The 17,194-nt window shown below is 48.9% G+C and overlaps 1 protein-coding gene across 1 annotated transcript in view; it reads left to right on the top strand.

Moving 5' to 3' along the window:
• The first annotated feature begins 2,192 nt into the window (after positions 1-2,192).
• Positions 2,193-17,194, top strand: part of RASSF8 (Ras association domain family member 8) — a 114,155-nt gene continuing 99,153 nt past the window's right edge. Inside the window, exon 1 of the mRNA XM_029058742.1 lies at positions 2,193-2,293. The gene's annotated coding sequence lies outside the window, so the exon portion shown is untranslated. The remainder of the gene's footprint in view (positions 2,294-17,194) is intronic.

Raw genomic sequence — 17,194 nt, 5'->3', positions numbered from 1 at the left:
ACACAGGCAAATCGGGTTGGACACAGTCCCTGTTCCACGTGGGGCTCGGTGTCTCCATCCTCATTTTGCTGATGAGCGAACTGAGGCCCAGAGAAGTGAAATGACCTGCCCAAGGTCACACAGCAGACAAGTGGCAGAGCCGGGATTAGAATCCATGACCTTCTGACTCTCAGGCCCGGGCTCTAGCCACTATGCTGTGCTGCTTCTGTATCTCCCGCAATGATTATTACAGTACCCGGCACTTAGTAAGTGCTTAACAAATGCCATTAAAAAGATAATGACGATGATGATGACAAACAAAATCATGAGTTTACAGTCCCTCTTGACCGTGAACTTCTTGGGGCTAGGGAATGTGTCTTTTTGGGAAGCAGCATAGCCTAATGAGTAGAACCCGGGCCTCACAGTCAGAAGATCATGGGTTCTAATCCCGCCTCTGCCACTTGTCTGCTGTGTGACGTTGGGCCAGTAGCTTCACTTCTCTGGGCCTCAGTTTCCTCACCTCTAAAAAATGGGGAGTAAGACCGTGAGCCCCATGTGGGACGGTGACTGTGTCCAACCTGATTAACTTGTACTACCCCAGAGCATAGAACGGTGATATGGCACACAGTAAGCGCTTCACAAGTCCCATCATTAATATCGGGCAGGGATTGTCTCTCTCTGTTGCCGAATCGTACATTCCAAGCGCTTAGTCCAGTGTTTAGTACTGCACACAGTAAGCGCTCAATAATTCGATTGAATGAATGAATGTCATCGTCGCATTGTCCTCTCCCAAGGACTTGGGACCGTGGCTCTGCCCACAGGCAGCGCTCAATAAGTAGGAACGAGTGACTGATGCTGGGGTTGATTCGGAGGGCAAGTTTCAAACCGTGTCCCTCAATGAGGGTGGGGAGGATTTTGCATTTGGTCCGTTTGGAGGAGGCACTGGTCATCTCTCTATTTCTGGGAAATCTGGCTGTCCTTCACCCCAGGAGAAGCTGGAGCTGGGGGGGCTGCAGGTGGGGGGAGGAGAGGAGATGTTGCAGGAGGGGAGGGGTTGGCAGGGGGGAGGGTTGCGGGGGGGAGGAACTACAGGGGGGGAAAGGAGGGAACTACAGTGGGGAGAGGCTGCGGGGGGGGAGGGGTTGCAGGGGGGGAAAGGGGTTGCACGGGGAGGGGCTGCAGGGGGAAAGGAGTTGCAGGAGGAGGGGCTGCGGGGGGGGAAGGGGCTACGGGGGGGAAGCGGTTGCAGGGGGAAAGGGGTTGCACGGGGAGGGGCTATAGGGGGAAGGGGTTGCAGGGGAAAAGAAGTGGCAGGAGGAGGGGCTGCAGGGGGGAAGGAGTTGTAGGGGGAAGGGGCTGCACGGGGGGAAGGGGGAAAGGGGTTGCAGAGGGGAAGGAGTGGCAGGGGGAGGGGCTATAGGGGGAAGGGGTTGCAGGGGGAAAGAAGTTGCAGGAGGAGGGGCTGCAGGGGGAAAGGGGTTGCAGGAGGAGGGGCTGCAGGGGGAAAGGGGCTGCAGGGGAAAGGGGTTGCAGGGGGAAAGAAGTTGCAGGAGGAGGGGCTGCAGGGGGAAGGGGTTGCGGGGGGCCCCGGTTTGGGTTGTGTCTGAGGAGGAGCCCCCCACCCCCCAAATATTGCGCGCCGCAGCCGCCCCAGTTCCGTTAGAGTGGGGCCGGGGCCGGGGCTGGGGCTGGGGGCGGGGCCGGGGGCGGGGCCCGGGGCGGGGCCCGGGGCGGGAGCGGAGCGCGCAGGGGCGGCACACGCACACAAACACACACACACACACTCCGTTACTCTCCCATACACACACTCTCTCTCTCTCTCTCTCTCTCCGCGGGAGGGGGGAGGGGCCGGGCGGACACACACAAACACACACACACACACACTCACACAGGCGTCCACCCCCAGTCTGCCTCCGGCCCCGCCGCAGGAGGAGGAGGAGGAGGAGGAAGAGGAAGGGGAGGAAGGGGGTCTTTCCCCACTGGCAGCCACTCCGACCCTGCGCAGGGGCTGGGTCCGGGGGTGTCCGGGGGTGTGTGTGTGGTCCGCTGCGCCGCGCTGCCCGGCCGGGGCCCGGGAGAAGGAGGAGGAGAAGGAGGAGGAAGAGGTGGGGAGGAGTGGGGAGGGGAGGGGAGGGGAGGGGAGGGGAGGGGAGGGGAGGATCGCCGCAGCCCCCACCCCGGACAGGACCGGCCCGGATCGGACCCCCCGGACAGGACCGACCCAGAGCGGACCCCCCGGCCAGGACCGGATCCTCGGGCAGGACCGGACCCCCCGGATCGGACCGGACGGGACCCCCGGCACTTGCCAAACTGCGTAAGTAGCAACTTTGCTTCGGTCCGGGGTCGTGGGGTCGTGGGGTCCTGGGGCCGGACGGACACCGCCGCCGCGGCCCCTTCTTTTTCTCCCCGCCCCCTGCCCTCTCCCCTTTCCCTCCCCCTCCCGCCGCCGCCGCCGCCGCCGGGCTTAGCCTCCCATCCTCGGGTTTCCTCCTCCTCCTCTTCCTCCTCCTCCTCCTCCTCCTCCCCGCCCCCACCCCCGAGGTGCTCGCCCTTCTCATTGACTCTCCATGGGCCGCCCCCCCCCCCGCACCACCTCTCTTCCTTCCTCCCTTCCTTCCCCCCCCTTTTCCCTTCCCCCCTTGCCACTCTCCCCTTCTTTCCTTCCCCTTCTCTTTTCCCCCATCTCTCTTTCTCTCTCCCCCGTCTCTCTCTCCCTGTCTCTCTCTCTCCCATCTCTCTCCCCCATGTTTCTCTCTCTCTCTCCTCCCGTCTCTCTTTCTCTCTCCCCCATCTCCCTCCCCTATGTCTCTCTCTCTCCCCTGTGTCTCTGTCCCCCTATGTCTCTCTCTCCCTATGTCTCTCTCTCCCCCTGTGTCTCTCTCTCTCCCCCGTCTCTCGTTCTCTTTTCCGTCTCTCTTTCTCCCCCATGTCTCTCTTTCTCTTTCCCCATGTCTCTCTTTCTCTTTCCCCATGTCTCTCTTTCTCTCTCCCCCATGTCTCTCTCTTCCCCATCTCTCTCTCTCCCCATGTCTCTCCCCTGTCTCTCTGGCTCTCCTCCTGTCTCTCTGGCTCTCCTCCTGTCTCTCTGGCTCTCCTCCTGTCTCTCTCTCTCCCCCTGTTTCTCTGTCTCTCCTCCTGTCTCTCTCTCTCTCTCCCCCACCCCACCCCCGTCTCTCTCCCTCTCTCCCCCGTCTCTCTCTTTCTTCCCCATCTCTCTTCTCCCCCATCTCATCTCCCCCCCCATCTCATCTCTCCGCCTCCCCTCCGTCTCTCCGCCGCAGACCAAGGCCAGAAAAGTCCAGGCGCCTGTTGGGTTTTTTTGTTTTTTGAATGTTTCCCCGTGTCCTTGGGAAGAGGGTTTTAGAGGCCACTCTGTGCTGGGCAGCTGAATGAACCTGGTAGTGTGGAAGACTGCTCCCAAGTGATGCCTTTTCTCTCTTTCTTCCGAGCCCCCCCCCCCCCCCCCCCCCCGCACCACCAGGTCCCTCACCCAAACGCGAATCACTATCATCCTCTTTACTGAGCGGTTATTATGGGTGCAGGGCACTGTACTGAGCACTGTACTGAGCACTGAGCTTCACCGTCCGTCCATCTTATTGAACACTTACTGCCTGCAGAATCCTGTATCAAGAACTTCGTTTCACAGTCTGTCATCGATCGTATTTATCGGGCGCATTTACTGTGTGGAGACCACTGTACTGAGCGCTTGGGAGAGTCCAGTATAACGGAGTGGGTAGACTGCTCCCTGCCCACAGGGATCCTTTCAAAAAAAAAGCCACTTCTCCCCACCCCTCCTAGGGGGAGGAAGGAGAGAGAGGAGAAGACAGATAAAAAGTCAATCCTTTCTGCAGTGGGCAATGGAAGAGACTTTAGTGTCATGGGGGAAAATAGTCCATTGTCCTGGTTTTATTTTCTTTTGTGTTTTTCCTGGGCTGATGGAGCTTTAAATCCATTATCCCCCACCCCCCACCTCATGAAGCTTTGGGGTGATCAGGACTGTCCCTTTAGAACCACTTCAGAAGAGCCGCTGACATCCTCAGAAACACTTCAGTCCCCTCTCCTCCATCTGCATAAGCAGGAGCGTTGCATCTGCATGCTAAACGCTAAGGTTAGTTAGTGTTACACTCAAAAAATGGGTGGGGAAGAGAATGGGATTTTTCCACCTGTCAATTTAGACAATCCCACCGGACCGAGAAGTCGAAGCATTTTGCGTTCAAAAGAGGAGATTCCCCGCAGTCAGATTCCGGCCACGGCCGTTGTGTGATGATGACTCTCGCAGAGCGCCTAGGACATTGCTCTGCACGCTGTAAGCGCTCAGTATGTACCCTTTGATTGATGACAATCATTTGTGGTTTGGGCAGAAGATGTGTAGTGTGTGAAGGTTCTGCCCTCTTGGAGACTCAACTGTAACTAAACAGACTCCTTCTCATTGAAGGAAGATCAGGGAATGGTTCTGTGGTTCTGACACCGGATTAAAGATTTTTTTCTTTTATTCATCTCTAGTATCTGGCTGATTGCCAGACACTGGGAACTGTGTACTATGGAAGAAAACGTGCAGAATTTGTGAATGAATTGGTAATGTCATGCACTTCGACCTTCGATTAAGATTTTAGCTGCTCTCTGTCCTGGATGGGGATGAAATGTAGTGGAAGAGTAGGAAAATAAAAATGTCGATCGGTAACTCTCTGCGACTTTCCCCCTTTTCCACCTTCTTTTGGAAGAGAATATTCGGTGTTTCATTTTGTTGCTATGATAATGTCAGTCTTCGTCTGTTAATCTTATCTGCGAGGGAAAGATGGAAAGTATCGATTTCAAGGATGCATCTTCAACTTGTCCACAGACAACGTTGCCTTTCCTTGAAGGGAAAAGCTCAGTTCTATAATAGAAAATCTGCCACTCAGTGGTAGTTAGTGTTTGTTCAGAAAGTGAGACATAGAAGAAAATAGTTTGTGTAATAGTTTACGCAGCCTCTTCCCCTCCCCCAATTCATTCCCTCTTTGAAGAGGTTCAGAATCGCAGCTTCAAACGAGGTGCATTTACTGCAGTAAAAAAAAAAAAAAAAGCAGGTTCAAATCCCCGGACGAGATGCATGTTGTGTTTCTACATGTGAATCAGGATGATCGAGTTGTCTACGGTTACCAAGAAGTCTTTGGCAGGAAGCGAAGGCACGGAAATGATTGGTGTACAGAATTTGAGGCTGAAGAAAAGCAAGTTTCAGAGCAGATAAATCTATGTTGTTAGCTTGCCGCAAATTCTAAGGGCGTTGCTCTGTTGAGAGTGTTGCATTTCATTTTGGCAGTTATAGAAATGGCTGAGATTTATAAATTTCAGAGTTGGAAGTGGCTGTGGTTTTATCTGCTTCTGGGCAGCCTGGCTTGCTGGCTAATTCGTACCCATTTTCGTCCAAATGGAGCAGTCAACGTTGGAGACCATCAGCACTTGTAATCTCGGTCTTCATTAACCGGAGGGCTCTTTTTCCATTGGTCCATCTTAATATGGCACTTAGTTGGGGTGACAAAATATATACATTCAGTAGTATTATCATTCAGTAGATTACTAAGTGCTTGGAATGTACAATTCGGCAACAGAGACAATCCCTGCCCACTAATGGGCTCACATATATTGTACTCCTCCAAGAGCTGCACTGTTGTACTCCTCCAAGTGCCCTGTCACACAGTAAGCACTCGATAAATACGGTTGATTGACTGATGAATGGAACCATCACAATTCTTCTTGCAGTTGCCACATGCGTCCACACTGTACTTGAGGGCCGCGTCAATTCGATCAAGCGTTGAGGAGACTATTACAAGGGTTTCAGAAAAAGAGCCGGGGCTCACAAGAGACAAAAGGTCCTCGACTTTCTCTCTCCCTGTGGTTTGGCTAAACTACGCCCAACCAGATATCAGCTGGTGCGACAACACACACCACCCTGAGATGAGGAGTAGACGGTAAAGTAAGTAGCCAGCCGCCTGCTTTCCTACCAGACAGTCCGGGTTTTCGAGCCGGTCTGGCCCGCTGCCCCTATTTTGGCCTAGGCACCGGATGGACCTTTCCATCCGATGTTTGTATTTTCAGGGACTAGCCGAAAAATCCCCATTTCCCCCACCATTCATCCATTCATTCAATCGTATTCTACAGAGCGCTTACCATGTGAAGACCACTGAACTAGGCGCTTAGGAGGGTACGGTACAACAATAAACGGACCCATTCCCTCACCACGATGGGGGAGACAGATGGTAATATATATAAAAAAAATGACAGATATGGTCGTAAGTGCTGTGGATTGGGAGGGGGGAGGAATAGGGGGAGCAAGTCAGGGCGACGCAGAAGGGAGTGGGAGAAGTGAAAAGGGGATGGTCATCATCTGCCGCTGAAGTCCGCGATTAGGAAGTGGGGTTTGTGTTCGTGACGAGGGAGGGGAGTTCGATCAATTGGTGGTATTTATTGAATTGAAACCATCTCCCTAAAATCTCCCCTGCTCCTCTTCAGTCCCCCACAATGCCGCCTCCACCCTCTTTGACTCTCCCTACATTCTCCGTTGTGTCTCCAGAAGAGATCTCTCACCTCCTCTCAAAATCTACCCCCTCCACCTGTGCCTCTGACCCCCATCAGAAAAGCAGCATGCCCTAGTGGAGCGAGCATGGGCCGGGGAGTCAGAGATTGCGGATTCTAATTCTGGCTCGGTCACATATCTGCTTGTGACCTGGGGCAACTCATTCGGAGAAGCAGCGTGGCTCAGTGGAAAGAGCACAGGCTTGGGAGTCAGAAGCCATGGGTTCTAATCCCAGCTCTGCCACTGGTCAGCTGTGTGACTTTGGGCAAGTCACTTCACTTCTCTGTGCCTCAGTTCCCTCATCTGTAAAATGGGGATTAAGACTATGAGCCCCACGAGGGACAACCTGATCACCTGATCCCCTTAGAACAGTGCTCTGCAAATAGTGAGCGCTAAACAAATACCATCATCATCAAAATGAGGATCAAGTGGGTGAACCCCATGAGGGACAAGGATTGTGTCCAACCTGATTACCTTGTGTCTACCCCAGCACTTGGAACAGTGCTTGGCCCCTAGTAAGTGCTTAACAAATACCACCACAATTATTATTATTATACCTCCCTTCTTCCCTCTCTGACTGCCATCTTCAAATGTGCACTTTTCAGTGAACATTCAGAACCCAGTCCTCAAAACCCATCCACGTCCACATCCCTTCCCATCCCCACAGCACTGTACTCGTCCGCTCAACTGTCTATATTTTCGTTACCCTATTTATTTTGTTAATGAATTGTACATCGGCCTGATTCTATTAGTGCCTTTCGGTTTTTACGAGATGTTCTTCCCCTTGACGCTGTTTAGTGCCATTGTTCTTGTCTGTCCGTCTCCCCCGATTAGACTGTAAGCCCGTCAAACAGCAGGGACTGTCTCTATCTGTTGCCGACTTGTTCATCCCAAGCGCTTAGTACAGTGCTCTGCACATAGTAAGCGCTCAATAAATACTATTGAATGAATCAGACACACACTTCTCACCCTTGGCTTTAAAGCAGTCAGTTCCCTTGCCCCGTCCTACCTCACCTCGCTGTTCTCCTACTCCAACCCAGCCCGCACACTTCACTCCTCTAATGCCAACCTTCTCACTGTATCTCCATCTCGTTTATCTCCCCGCTGACCTGTTGCCCACGTCCTGCCCCTGGCCTGGAATGCCCTCCCTCCTCAAATCCGAGAGACAATGACTCTCCCCTGCTTCAAAACCTTTTCGAAGGCACACCTCTTCCAAGAAGCCTTCCCTGACTAAAGCCCACCTTTCCTCTTCTCCCACTCCCTTCTGAGTTGCCCTGACTCGCTCCCTTTAATCATCCCTCCTCCCAGTCCCACTGCACTTATGTCCACATCCGTCATTTATACATTTATATTCATGTTGGTCTCCCCCTTTAGGCTGCAAACTGGTTGCGAGCAGGGAACGAATCTGTTATATTGTTTTATCATACTCTCCCATGCGCTTAGTACAGTAAGAGAGAAGAGAAGCAGCGTGGCTCAGTGGAAAGAGCCCGGGCTTGGGAGTCGGAGGTCGTGCGTTTGAATCCTGCTCTGCCACTTGTCAGCAGTGTGACTGTGGGCAAGTCACTTCACTTCTCTGTGCCTCAGTTACCTCATCTGTAAAATGGGGATTAAGACTCTGAGCCTCACGTGGGACAACCTGATTACCCTTTATCTATTCCAGCGCTTAGAACAGTGCTCTGCACATAGTAAGCGCTTAACAAATACCAATATTATTATTACAGTACTCTGCACACAATAAATACCATTAACGTCCAAAATGACAGTGGCTCCTTTCTTACTGGGTTCAAACACCGCTGACGTATCCCCTATCCGTTCCTCTCCAAACTCCCTGAGTGAGTTGTCTACACCCAGTGCCTCCACTTCCTCTCCTCCAATTCTCTCCTTGACCCCCTGCAATCTGATTTCCACCCACTCTGCTCCACGGAAATACCAATGATCTTCTCGTTGCCAAAACCATCGGCCTCTACTCCATCCTAATCCTCCTCGACCTCTCAGCTGCCTTCGACGCTGCGGACTATCCCCTTCTCCTGGAAACATTATCCAGTCTTGGCTTCACTGACACTGTCCTCTCGTGGTTCTCCTCTTATCTCTTTGACCGCTCCTTCTCATTTTCTTTTGCTGGCTCCTTCTCTGCCTCCCTCCCTCTGACAGTGAGGGTCTTGCAAGGCTCAATTCTGGTCTCCCTCCCTTCTCCATGTACACCCATTCCCTTGGAGAACTCCTTCGCTCCCGTGGCTTCAACTTCAGCTCTATACAGATGATTCCCAAATCTACAGGTCCAGCCCTGATCACTCTCCTTCTCTTGCATTTTTTGTTTTGGATTTCCTGTCTTGAAGACCTTTCTACCTGGATGTCCTCCTGATATCTCACACATATTATGTCCGAAACAGAATTTCACATCTTCCTCCCCATACCCTGCCCTGTCCCTGTCTCTCTCATCACTGTAGGCAATACCACTATCCTCCGTATCTCAAAAGCCCGCAACCTTGGAGTTATTCTCAACTCATCTGTTTCATATAACCTATATATTCAATCTGTCACTAAATCCTGACCGTTCTTTCACATCACTAAAATCTGCTCTTTTCTCTCCACGCATACTGCTACTATGTTGACCAAGGACTTATCCTATCCCGCCTTGACTATTGCGTCAGCCTCCTCACTGACCTCCCTGCCTTAACAATATTACTGGCATTTATTAAGTGCTTACTGTGTGCCAGGGACTGTACTAAGCGTTGGGGTGGATACAAGCAAATAGAGTTGGACACAGTCCCTGTCCCACGTGGAGCTCACAGTCTCAATCCCCATTTTCCAGATAAGAGAACTGAGGCCCAGAGAAGTGAAGTGAGGTGTCCAAAGCCACGCAGCAGACATGTGGTGGAGCCGGGATTAGAACCCAAGATCTTCTGGCTCCCAGGCCTGGCCTCTATCCACTAGGTACTATCCACTGAAGCAGCATGGCATAGTGGATAGAGCATAGACCTGGGAGTTGGGAAGTCATGGGTTCTAATCCCATCTCCACCACTTGTCTGCTGTGTGACCTTGGGCAAGTCACTTCACTTCTCTGCCCTTCAGTTCCCTCATCTGTAAAATAGGGATGAAGACTTTGAGTCCCAGGTGGGATGGGGACTGTGTCCAACCTGATTTGCTTGGATCCACCCCAGTGTTTGGAACAGTGCCTGGCACATAGAAAAGCACTTAACAAATACAATAATAATAATAATTAGGCCATGGTTAATAATAATAATTAAGCCATGGTGCATCTTGTGTGACATCACGGGTGTGTACAAATCTAGTATTTTTGAGTGGTCCATTGTTCATTCATTCAGTCATATTTATTGAACTCTTACTGTGGGCAAAGCACTATGCTAAATGCTTGGGAGCGGACAGTGTATCAACAAACAGACACATTCCTGCCCACAACGACCTCACAGTCTAGAGGGGAGAGGCAGACATTAATGTAAATAAAGAAAGAAATATTTCTTGGAGATGACTTTAAGTATAGCTGAGAACTCGGAACGGAAGGGGGTGAACTCCCTACCTCTTGCCTCTCCCCTCTGCAGTTCATCCTTCCCCTTATTGCACAGATCATTCTTCTAAAACATTGTTCTGCCCACATCTTCTCCAAAATCTCTGATGGTCACCCATCTGTCTCCATGTCAAAAAGAAGCAGCGTGGCTCAGTGGAAAGAGCAAGGACTTGGGCTTGGGAGTCAGAGGTCAGCTGTGTGACTGTGGGCAAGTCACTTAACTTCTCTGTGCCTCAGTTCCCTCATCTGTAAAATGGGGATTAACTGTGAACCTCACGTGGGATAACCTGATTACCCTGTATCTACCCCAGCGCTTAGAATAGTGCTCTGTACATAGTAAGCGCTTAACAAAATACCAACATTATGAAAAGGAAACTCCTTACCATCATCTTACCTTGTGTCTACCTCAGTGCTTAGAACAGTGCTTGGCACGTAGTAAGCTCTTAACAAATACCATAATTATCATTATTAATATTATTGTTATTTAAGGGACGTAATAAGTTCTTTCCCCACCACTCTCCTCTCCCTCTACTAACCAGCCCCTACACATTGACCTCTCTAACACCAACCGATTTTTTTTTAAATAAAATATTTGTTTACTATGTGCCAGGCACCATACTAAGCACTGGGGTAGATGAAGGCCCTAGGTGGTTGTTGGGCGTAGTCCATGCCCCTCCTGAGGCTCACAGTCTCCATCCCATTTTACAGATGAGGAAAGTGAGGGCCAGTGAAGTGACTTGGCCAAGGTCACATTGCAGACAAGTGGCGGAACTGGGATTGGAATCCGGGTCAATCAACCAGTGGCATTTATTGAGCCCTCACAGTGTGCGGAACACTGTACCAAGTGCTTGGGAGAGGACAGCGTAACCAAGTAGGTGGACACATTTCCTGCCCTCTGACTCCCAGGCCTGTGCTCTTTCCAGTCCACGATTCATTCATTCAGTTGTATTGATTGAGTGCTTTCTGTGTGCAAAGCACTATACTAAGCACCTGGGAGAGTACAATATAATATCAGACACATTCCCTGCCTATAACGAGCTCACCTTGCTGATGCTCTTCCCCAGCCTGGGTCCCCTTCCCCTTTCACATCCACCACAGCCCTCCTCAACTTCAAAGTTTTACTTAAGTTGCATATCCAGGAACTCTTTTCTGCCTCATCTCTTGTCTCCAGCACTTAGTACAATGCCTGGCATATAGTAAGCACTTAACAAATACCCTCATTATTATGAATCCCCCATGTACCTGACATGTATCCTATAAGCATTCAATACCCAACCCAACTTTTGCTATTATATAAATATCTTTAAACTATTGCTTCCCCGAACTTTTGATTTATTCTAATGTCTTCCTCCTAGGTGGTAAGATCTTTGAGGTCAGGGATCACTTTTACTTATATTATTGCAAAGTAATGTATTCATTGGATTTGTAGAAAGTGATATTTATATAGTTTTCTCCTTTTCCTCCTCTTCCTTCTCCTTCTCTTCCATCTCCTCCTTCTACTCCTGCTTCTTCTTCCTTTCCTCCTTTCTATCTTCCTTTTTCTGCTTACTATGTGTCAAACACTGTTCTAAGCACGAGCTAACGTACAAGTTAATTCAGTCAGACACAGTCCCTGTCACGCATGGGACTCACAGTCTAAGTAGAAGGGAGAATAGGAATTTATTCTCCATTTTACAGTTGAGGAAATTGAGTCACAGAGAAGTTAAGTGATTTGCCCAAGGTCACAGAACAGACAAGTGGTGGAGCCTAGATTAGACCCCGTGACCTTCTGACTCCCAGGCCGGTGCTCTATCCATTAGGCCATGCCTGCTTCCGCTTCCCTAGACTGTAAGCTTGCGGGCAGACATTTGAGCAGGAGATAGGCCTACTGACTCTGTTGTATGGTACTCTCCCAAGCACCTCATGTAGTAATAATAATAATTATGGTATTTGTTAAGCACTTACTACTTGCCAAGCACTGTTCCAAGTTTTGGGGTAGATACAGGGTAATTAGGTTGTCCCAGGCAAGCGGCGGAGGTGGGATTAGAACCCAAGTCCTCTGACTCCCAAGGTCATGCTCTTTCCACTAAACCATGCTACTTCTCTAACTGCTCCATGGATACCATTGGTTGGTTGTTGAATTAGCTTTAGTGTTATCCTAGCTGACTCCTGCAGGTCATCGCTTAAATGCCATGCTGAAGAGAATAAATTACTTGGTGCGGTTCAGAATTTCTGACGGAAAATGTCATGTTATTTCTTGCGGTGTCGATCAATCATTGGAATTTACTGAGCGCTTACTGCATGTGGAGCACTGTACTAAGCACTTGGGAGAGTAAATTGTGGTATTTGTGGTATTTGTTAAGCGCTTACTATGGGCAAAGCACTGTTCTAAGTGCTGGGGGATACAAGGTGATCAGGTTGTCCCACATGGGGCTCACAGTTTTTTAATCCCCATTTGACAGATGAGGTAACTGAGGCACAGAGAAGTTAAGTGACTTGCCCAAGGTCACACAACTGACTAGCGGCGGAGCCGGGATTAGAACCTGTGACCTCTGACTCCCAAGCCCGCGCTCTTTCCACTGAGCCACGCTGCTTCTCTAAGTACCATTCCGTAGAGTTGGTAGAACAGAGCCTGGCACATAGTAAGCGCTTAACAAATACCATCATTTATTTGTTTTTTTAGACACATTCCCTAGCCTGATGGCTAGAGTATGAGCCCAGGTTCTGGGTTCTGAGAAAGGCCTGGGTTCTAATCCCAGCTCCACCACATGTCTGCTTTGTGGCTTTGGGCAAGTTGTTTCACTTCTTTGGGTGTCAGTTCCCTCATCTATAAAATGGGGATTGAGACTGTGAGCCCCATGTGAGTGAGGGACTGAGTCTAAACCAATTATCTTGTATCTGCCCCAGTGCTTAGTACAGTCTGGCACATTGCTCTGCTGCCTGTCTCCCCCGTTTAGACTCTGAGCCCGTTACTGGGCAGGGATTGTCTATCTGTTGCCGAATTGTACACTCCAAGCATTTAGTACAGTGCTCTGCACATAGTAAGTGTTTAATAAATACGATTGAATGAATGAATGAATAATGAATGAATGAGCATGGTGTAGCGGATAGAGCAGTGGGAGGCCTGGGAGTCAGAACGTCGTGGGTTCTAATTCTGGCTCCACCACTTGTCTGCTGGGTGACCTTGGGCAAGTTGTTTCACTTCTCAGAGCCTCAATTCCCTCATCTGCAAAATGGGGATTGAGACTGTGAAGCCCACGAAGGGCAGGGACTGGGTCCAACCCGATTTGCTTTTATCCACCCCAGTGCTTAGTACAGTGCCTGGCACTGTACCTCCACCCCTTCAAAACCTTACTGAAGGCCCATTTCCTCCAAGAGGCCTTCCAGAATAAGCCCCCCTTTTCCTCATCTCCCACTTCCTTCTCCATCCCCCTGATTTGCTCCTTTGGCTCTTCCCCTCTCTCCCAGCCCCACAGCACTTATCGGCATATCTGTCATTTTTTAAATTTATATTGATGTCTGTCTTTCCCACCTCTAGACCGTGAGCTCCTTGCGGGCAGGGGTTGTCTTTATTGCTGTTTTGTACTTTCCCAAGCACTTAATACAGTGCTCTGCACACAATAAGTGTTCAATAAATATGATTGAATGATTAAATGGCACATAGTAAGCACTTGACAAATACCATCTTTATTATAGTATGCACTTAAATGCTATTATTATTATTAATAACAATGTGCCTAGAATCTAGAGAGAAATTGTTATAAGACTTGTTCGTTGCTAATTTCCCAGTGTTGATTTAATAATAATAATGATAATTATGGTATTTGTTAAAGCCTTTCAAAGAAGGGCAGTAAAAGAAATGAAATAATTATAGATTATAGTTTGCATGATTTTTCTGGACCATCTAGCTGTTTAAGTGTATGAGAGAACCAGCAGGGAATGGTTTGAGGATACAATTAATCAATCAATTGTATTTCAATCAATCATATTTATTGAGTATTTACTGTGTGCAGAGCACTGTACTAAGCCCTTGGGAGAATAAAACATAATGATAAACATTTCCCTGCCCACAATGAGCTTACAAGTTAACGAGTCACAATCTTGGACTCATTTTGGAAGCGTATTTAAATACATTCCCTGTTGGAATAGTAATTGTGGTATTTGTTAAAACGCTTCCTATATGCCGAGCACTGTACTGAGCACTGAGGTAGATACAAGATTTTCAAGGTGGACCCAATCCATGATCTACTTCGTGCACCCAGTCTAAGTAGAAAGGAAAAGAGGTATTGATTCCTCATTTTACAGATGAGGAAACCGAGGCGCAGAGAAGTGAAGTGACTTGTCCAGGGTCTCACAGCAGACAAGTGGTGGAGCCAGGATTAGAACCCAGGTCCCTGACTCCCAGGACCATGCTCTATCCACTAGGCCCCACTACTTATCTAACAGAATGAATGAAAACCCTCTCCTCCCCATTAAGACGCCTAGAGAAGCAGCGAGGCTTAGTGGATAGAGTGGCCGCCTAGGATTCAGAAGGTCACGGGTTCTAATCCCAGCTCTGCCACTTGTCTGCTGTGTGACCTTGGGCAAGTCACTTCACTTCTCCATGTCTGTTAACTCATCTGTAAAATAGAGATTGAAAGTGTGAGCCCCATGTAGGACAGGGACTGTGTTCAAACCGATTTGATTCTATCCACCCCAGCACTTAGTACAGTGTCTGGCACACAGAAAAAGCTTAACAGATACCATAGTTGTTATTATTATTCTATCTGCTGTGTGACCTTGGGCAAGTCACTTCACTTCTAGGCCTCAGTTACTTCCTCTGTAATATGGGGATTAAGACTGTGAGCAGGGAACAGGGATTGTGTCTCACCTGATTAACTTGTATCTACCCCAGTGCTTAGAACAGTGCTTGGCACATAGCAAGCGCTTAACAAATATCATTGTTATTATTATTATTATTATTATGGCCTTTTGTTTATTGAGTACTTCTGCTACAGAGGTCCCAAATCCAAATTCTCTGCCGTGAAAACCTCATCCTTGATGATGTAATTCACCCTATATTAGTTTTAATCCTGACTCTGCCACTTGTCTGCTGTGAGACCTTGGGCAAGTCACTTCACTTCTCTGGGCCTCAGTTAACCTCATGTGTAAAATGGGGATAAGACTGTGAGCCCCACCTGGGACAACCTGATTACCTTGTATCTACCCCAGTGCTTAGAACAGTGCTTGGCACTTAATAAGCCCTTACAGATACCATAATTATTATTATTAAAATGTGAAACTTTCACCCTATCAAGGTTGATATAGTCCATTTTGATCTTCCTCCCCACAGTTCCTGGCCTAGCACTTTAATTTCTATGGAGACATTGGGCCCAGCTACTCTGGTTAATAATAATAATAATAAAATACTTATGGTATTTTATTTGTTAAGTGCTTACTCGGGGCCAGGAGCTGTTCTAAGTGATGGAGTAGATACAAGCGAATTGGCTTGGACACAGTCCCTGTCCCACATGGGCCTCACAGTCTTAATCCCCATTTTACAGATGAGGGTACTGAGGCCCAGAAAAGTGAAGTGTCTTACCCAAGGGACACAGCAGCTATGTGGAGGAATAGAACCCATGACCAAGTGCCTGCTGACTTTGAAGTCTTTGCGCTGAGACTTGTTTTGCATTTTCTCAGGAGGACGTTGAGGGGTAGGAGGAGGCAGGGGAGTGGGAGGGAAGGGGCATCTGGAGAATTTGGATTTTTTGTTTTGTTTTGTTTTTTACCTCATCCCTCCCATTACCAACCTCAGGCCTGTCATCTCCCAAAACTGGACAGTAGTTGCTCCTCGCTTCTCCCTCCTCTCCAGCGGCGTAGGGCTGGGGTTTGGATTATTCATCTGCAAAGTACTGCATTCATTGAAATGCTCAACGAGCCAGCGTGGCTATTATTATTCTCTATTAATGCTAATGGTGCCTCTGTATTGCATCAACAAGAGTGGGGGAAAGAAACCCAGCCACCAGCCTCCAAACTATCTGGATTTTCTGGCTCCTTGTGTTTAGGTGACAAGCCAGGCCTTTTTCCACTATTGTCCTCTGGTTTAATCATCTGGGAGGGTCACCACAGCAGATTCAAGCAGTTCAAGGCTTCTTAGGGTTCTCTTTGAGGGAATTTGATGTCATGGGGTGAGAAGCAGCAGTGGTTTAGTGGGTAGAGCTTGGGCCTGGGAGCCAGAGGGATCTGGGTTCTCATTCTGGCTCTGCCACATGTCTCGTGTGTGACTTTGGGCAGGTCACTTCACTTCTCTGGGCCTCAGTTCCCTCATCTGGAAAATGGGGATTGAGTGTGAGCCCCATGTGAGACAGGGACTGTGTCCAACCTGATTAACTTGTGTCTATCCCAGCACTTAGAACAGTGCTAGGCATGTAGTAAGTGCTTAACGAGCACTAGAATAATAATAATTATTATCATGTGGGTTTATAATAATGACTGCCTTATTTATTCAGTGTTTTCCTTGTGTCAAGCACTAGACTAAGCACTGCGGTAGATCTAAGATAATAAAGTCCCACACAGGGCTCACAATGGAGGAGGCAGGGAGAGCAGATATTGATTGAACTCCAGTTTTCCAGGCGAGGAAATTGAGGGCCAGAGAAGTGAAGTGACTTACCCAAGGTCACAATGCAGGGGAATCCCGCTTCTTTGGCTCTGTAATTTCTTTGGAGGATTTCCACTTAGAGCATCTAAAACTCAGGATGGGGGTAGGAGGGAGAAGGGATGGAATTTTGGAGGAGCAGTAGGGCAGATTTGTGATCGGGAATTAGCTCTCCATTCCCTTTGATAGCATTGGAGAAGCAGTGTGGCTCAATGGCAAGGGCATGGGCTTGGGAGTCAGAGATCATGGGTTCAAAGTCCGGCTCCACCTCTTCTCTGCTGTGTGACTTTGGGCAAGTCACTTCACTTCTTGGGGCCTCAATTACCTCATCTGTAAAATGGGGATTATGTCTGTGAGCCCCACATGGGACAACCTGATCACTTTGTATCAGGTGCTTTGCACATTGTAAGCACTTAACAAATGTCATCACTATTATTACTATTATTATTATTAAACTGAAAGCAATACTAAATTGCTAGTATATCTAAATTGCCTATAGAGGGTAAGCTCCTTCTGGGCAGGG

This window comes from Ornithorhynchus anatinus, chromosome 2 (assembly GCF_004115215.2).
Source record: "Ornithorhynchus anatinus isolate Pmale09 chromosome 2, mOrnAna1.pri.v4, whole genome shotgun sequence".
Taxonomy (NCBI): domain Eukaryota; kingdom Metazoa; phylum Chordata; class Mammalia; order Monotremata; family Ornithorhynchidae; genus Ornithorhynchus; species Ornithorhynchus anatinus.
Note: the sequence above shows the minus strand (reverse complement) of the source record. Positions and strands in the feature narration are given on the sequence as shown.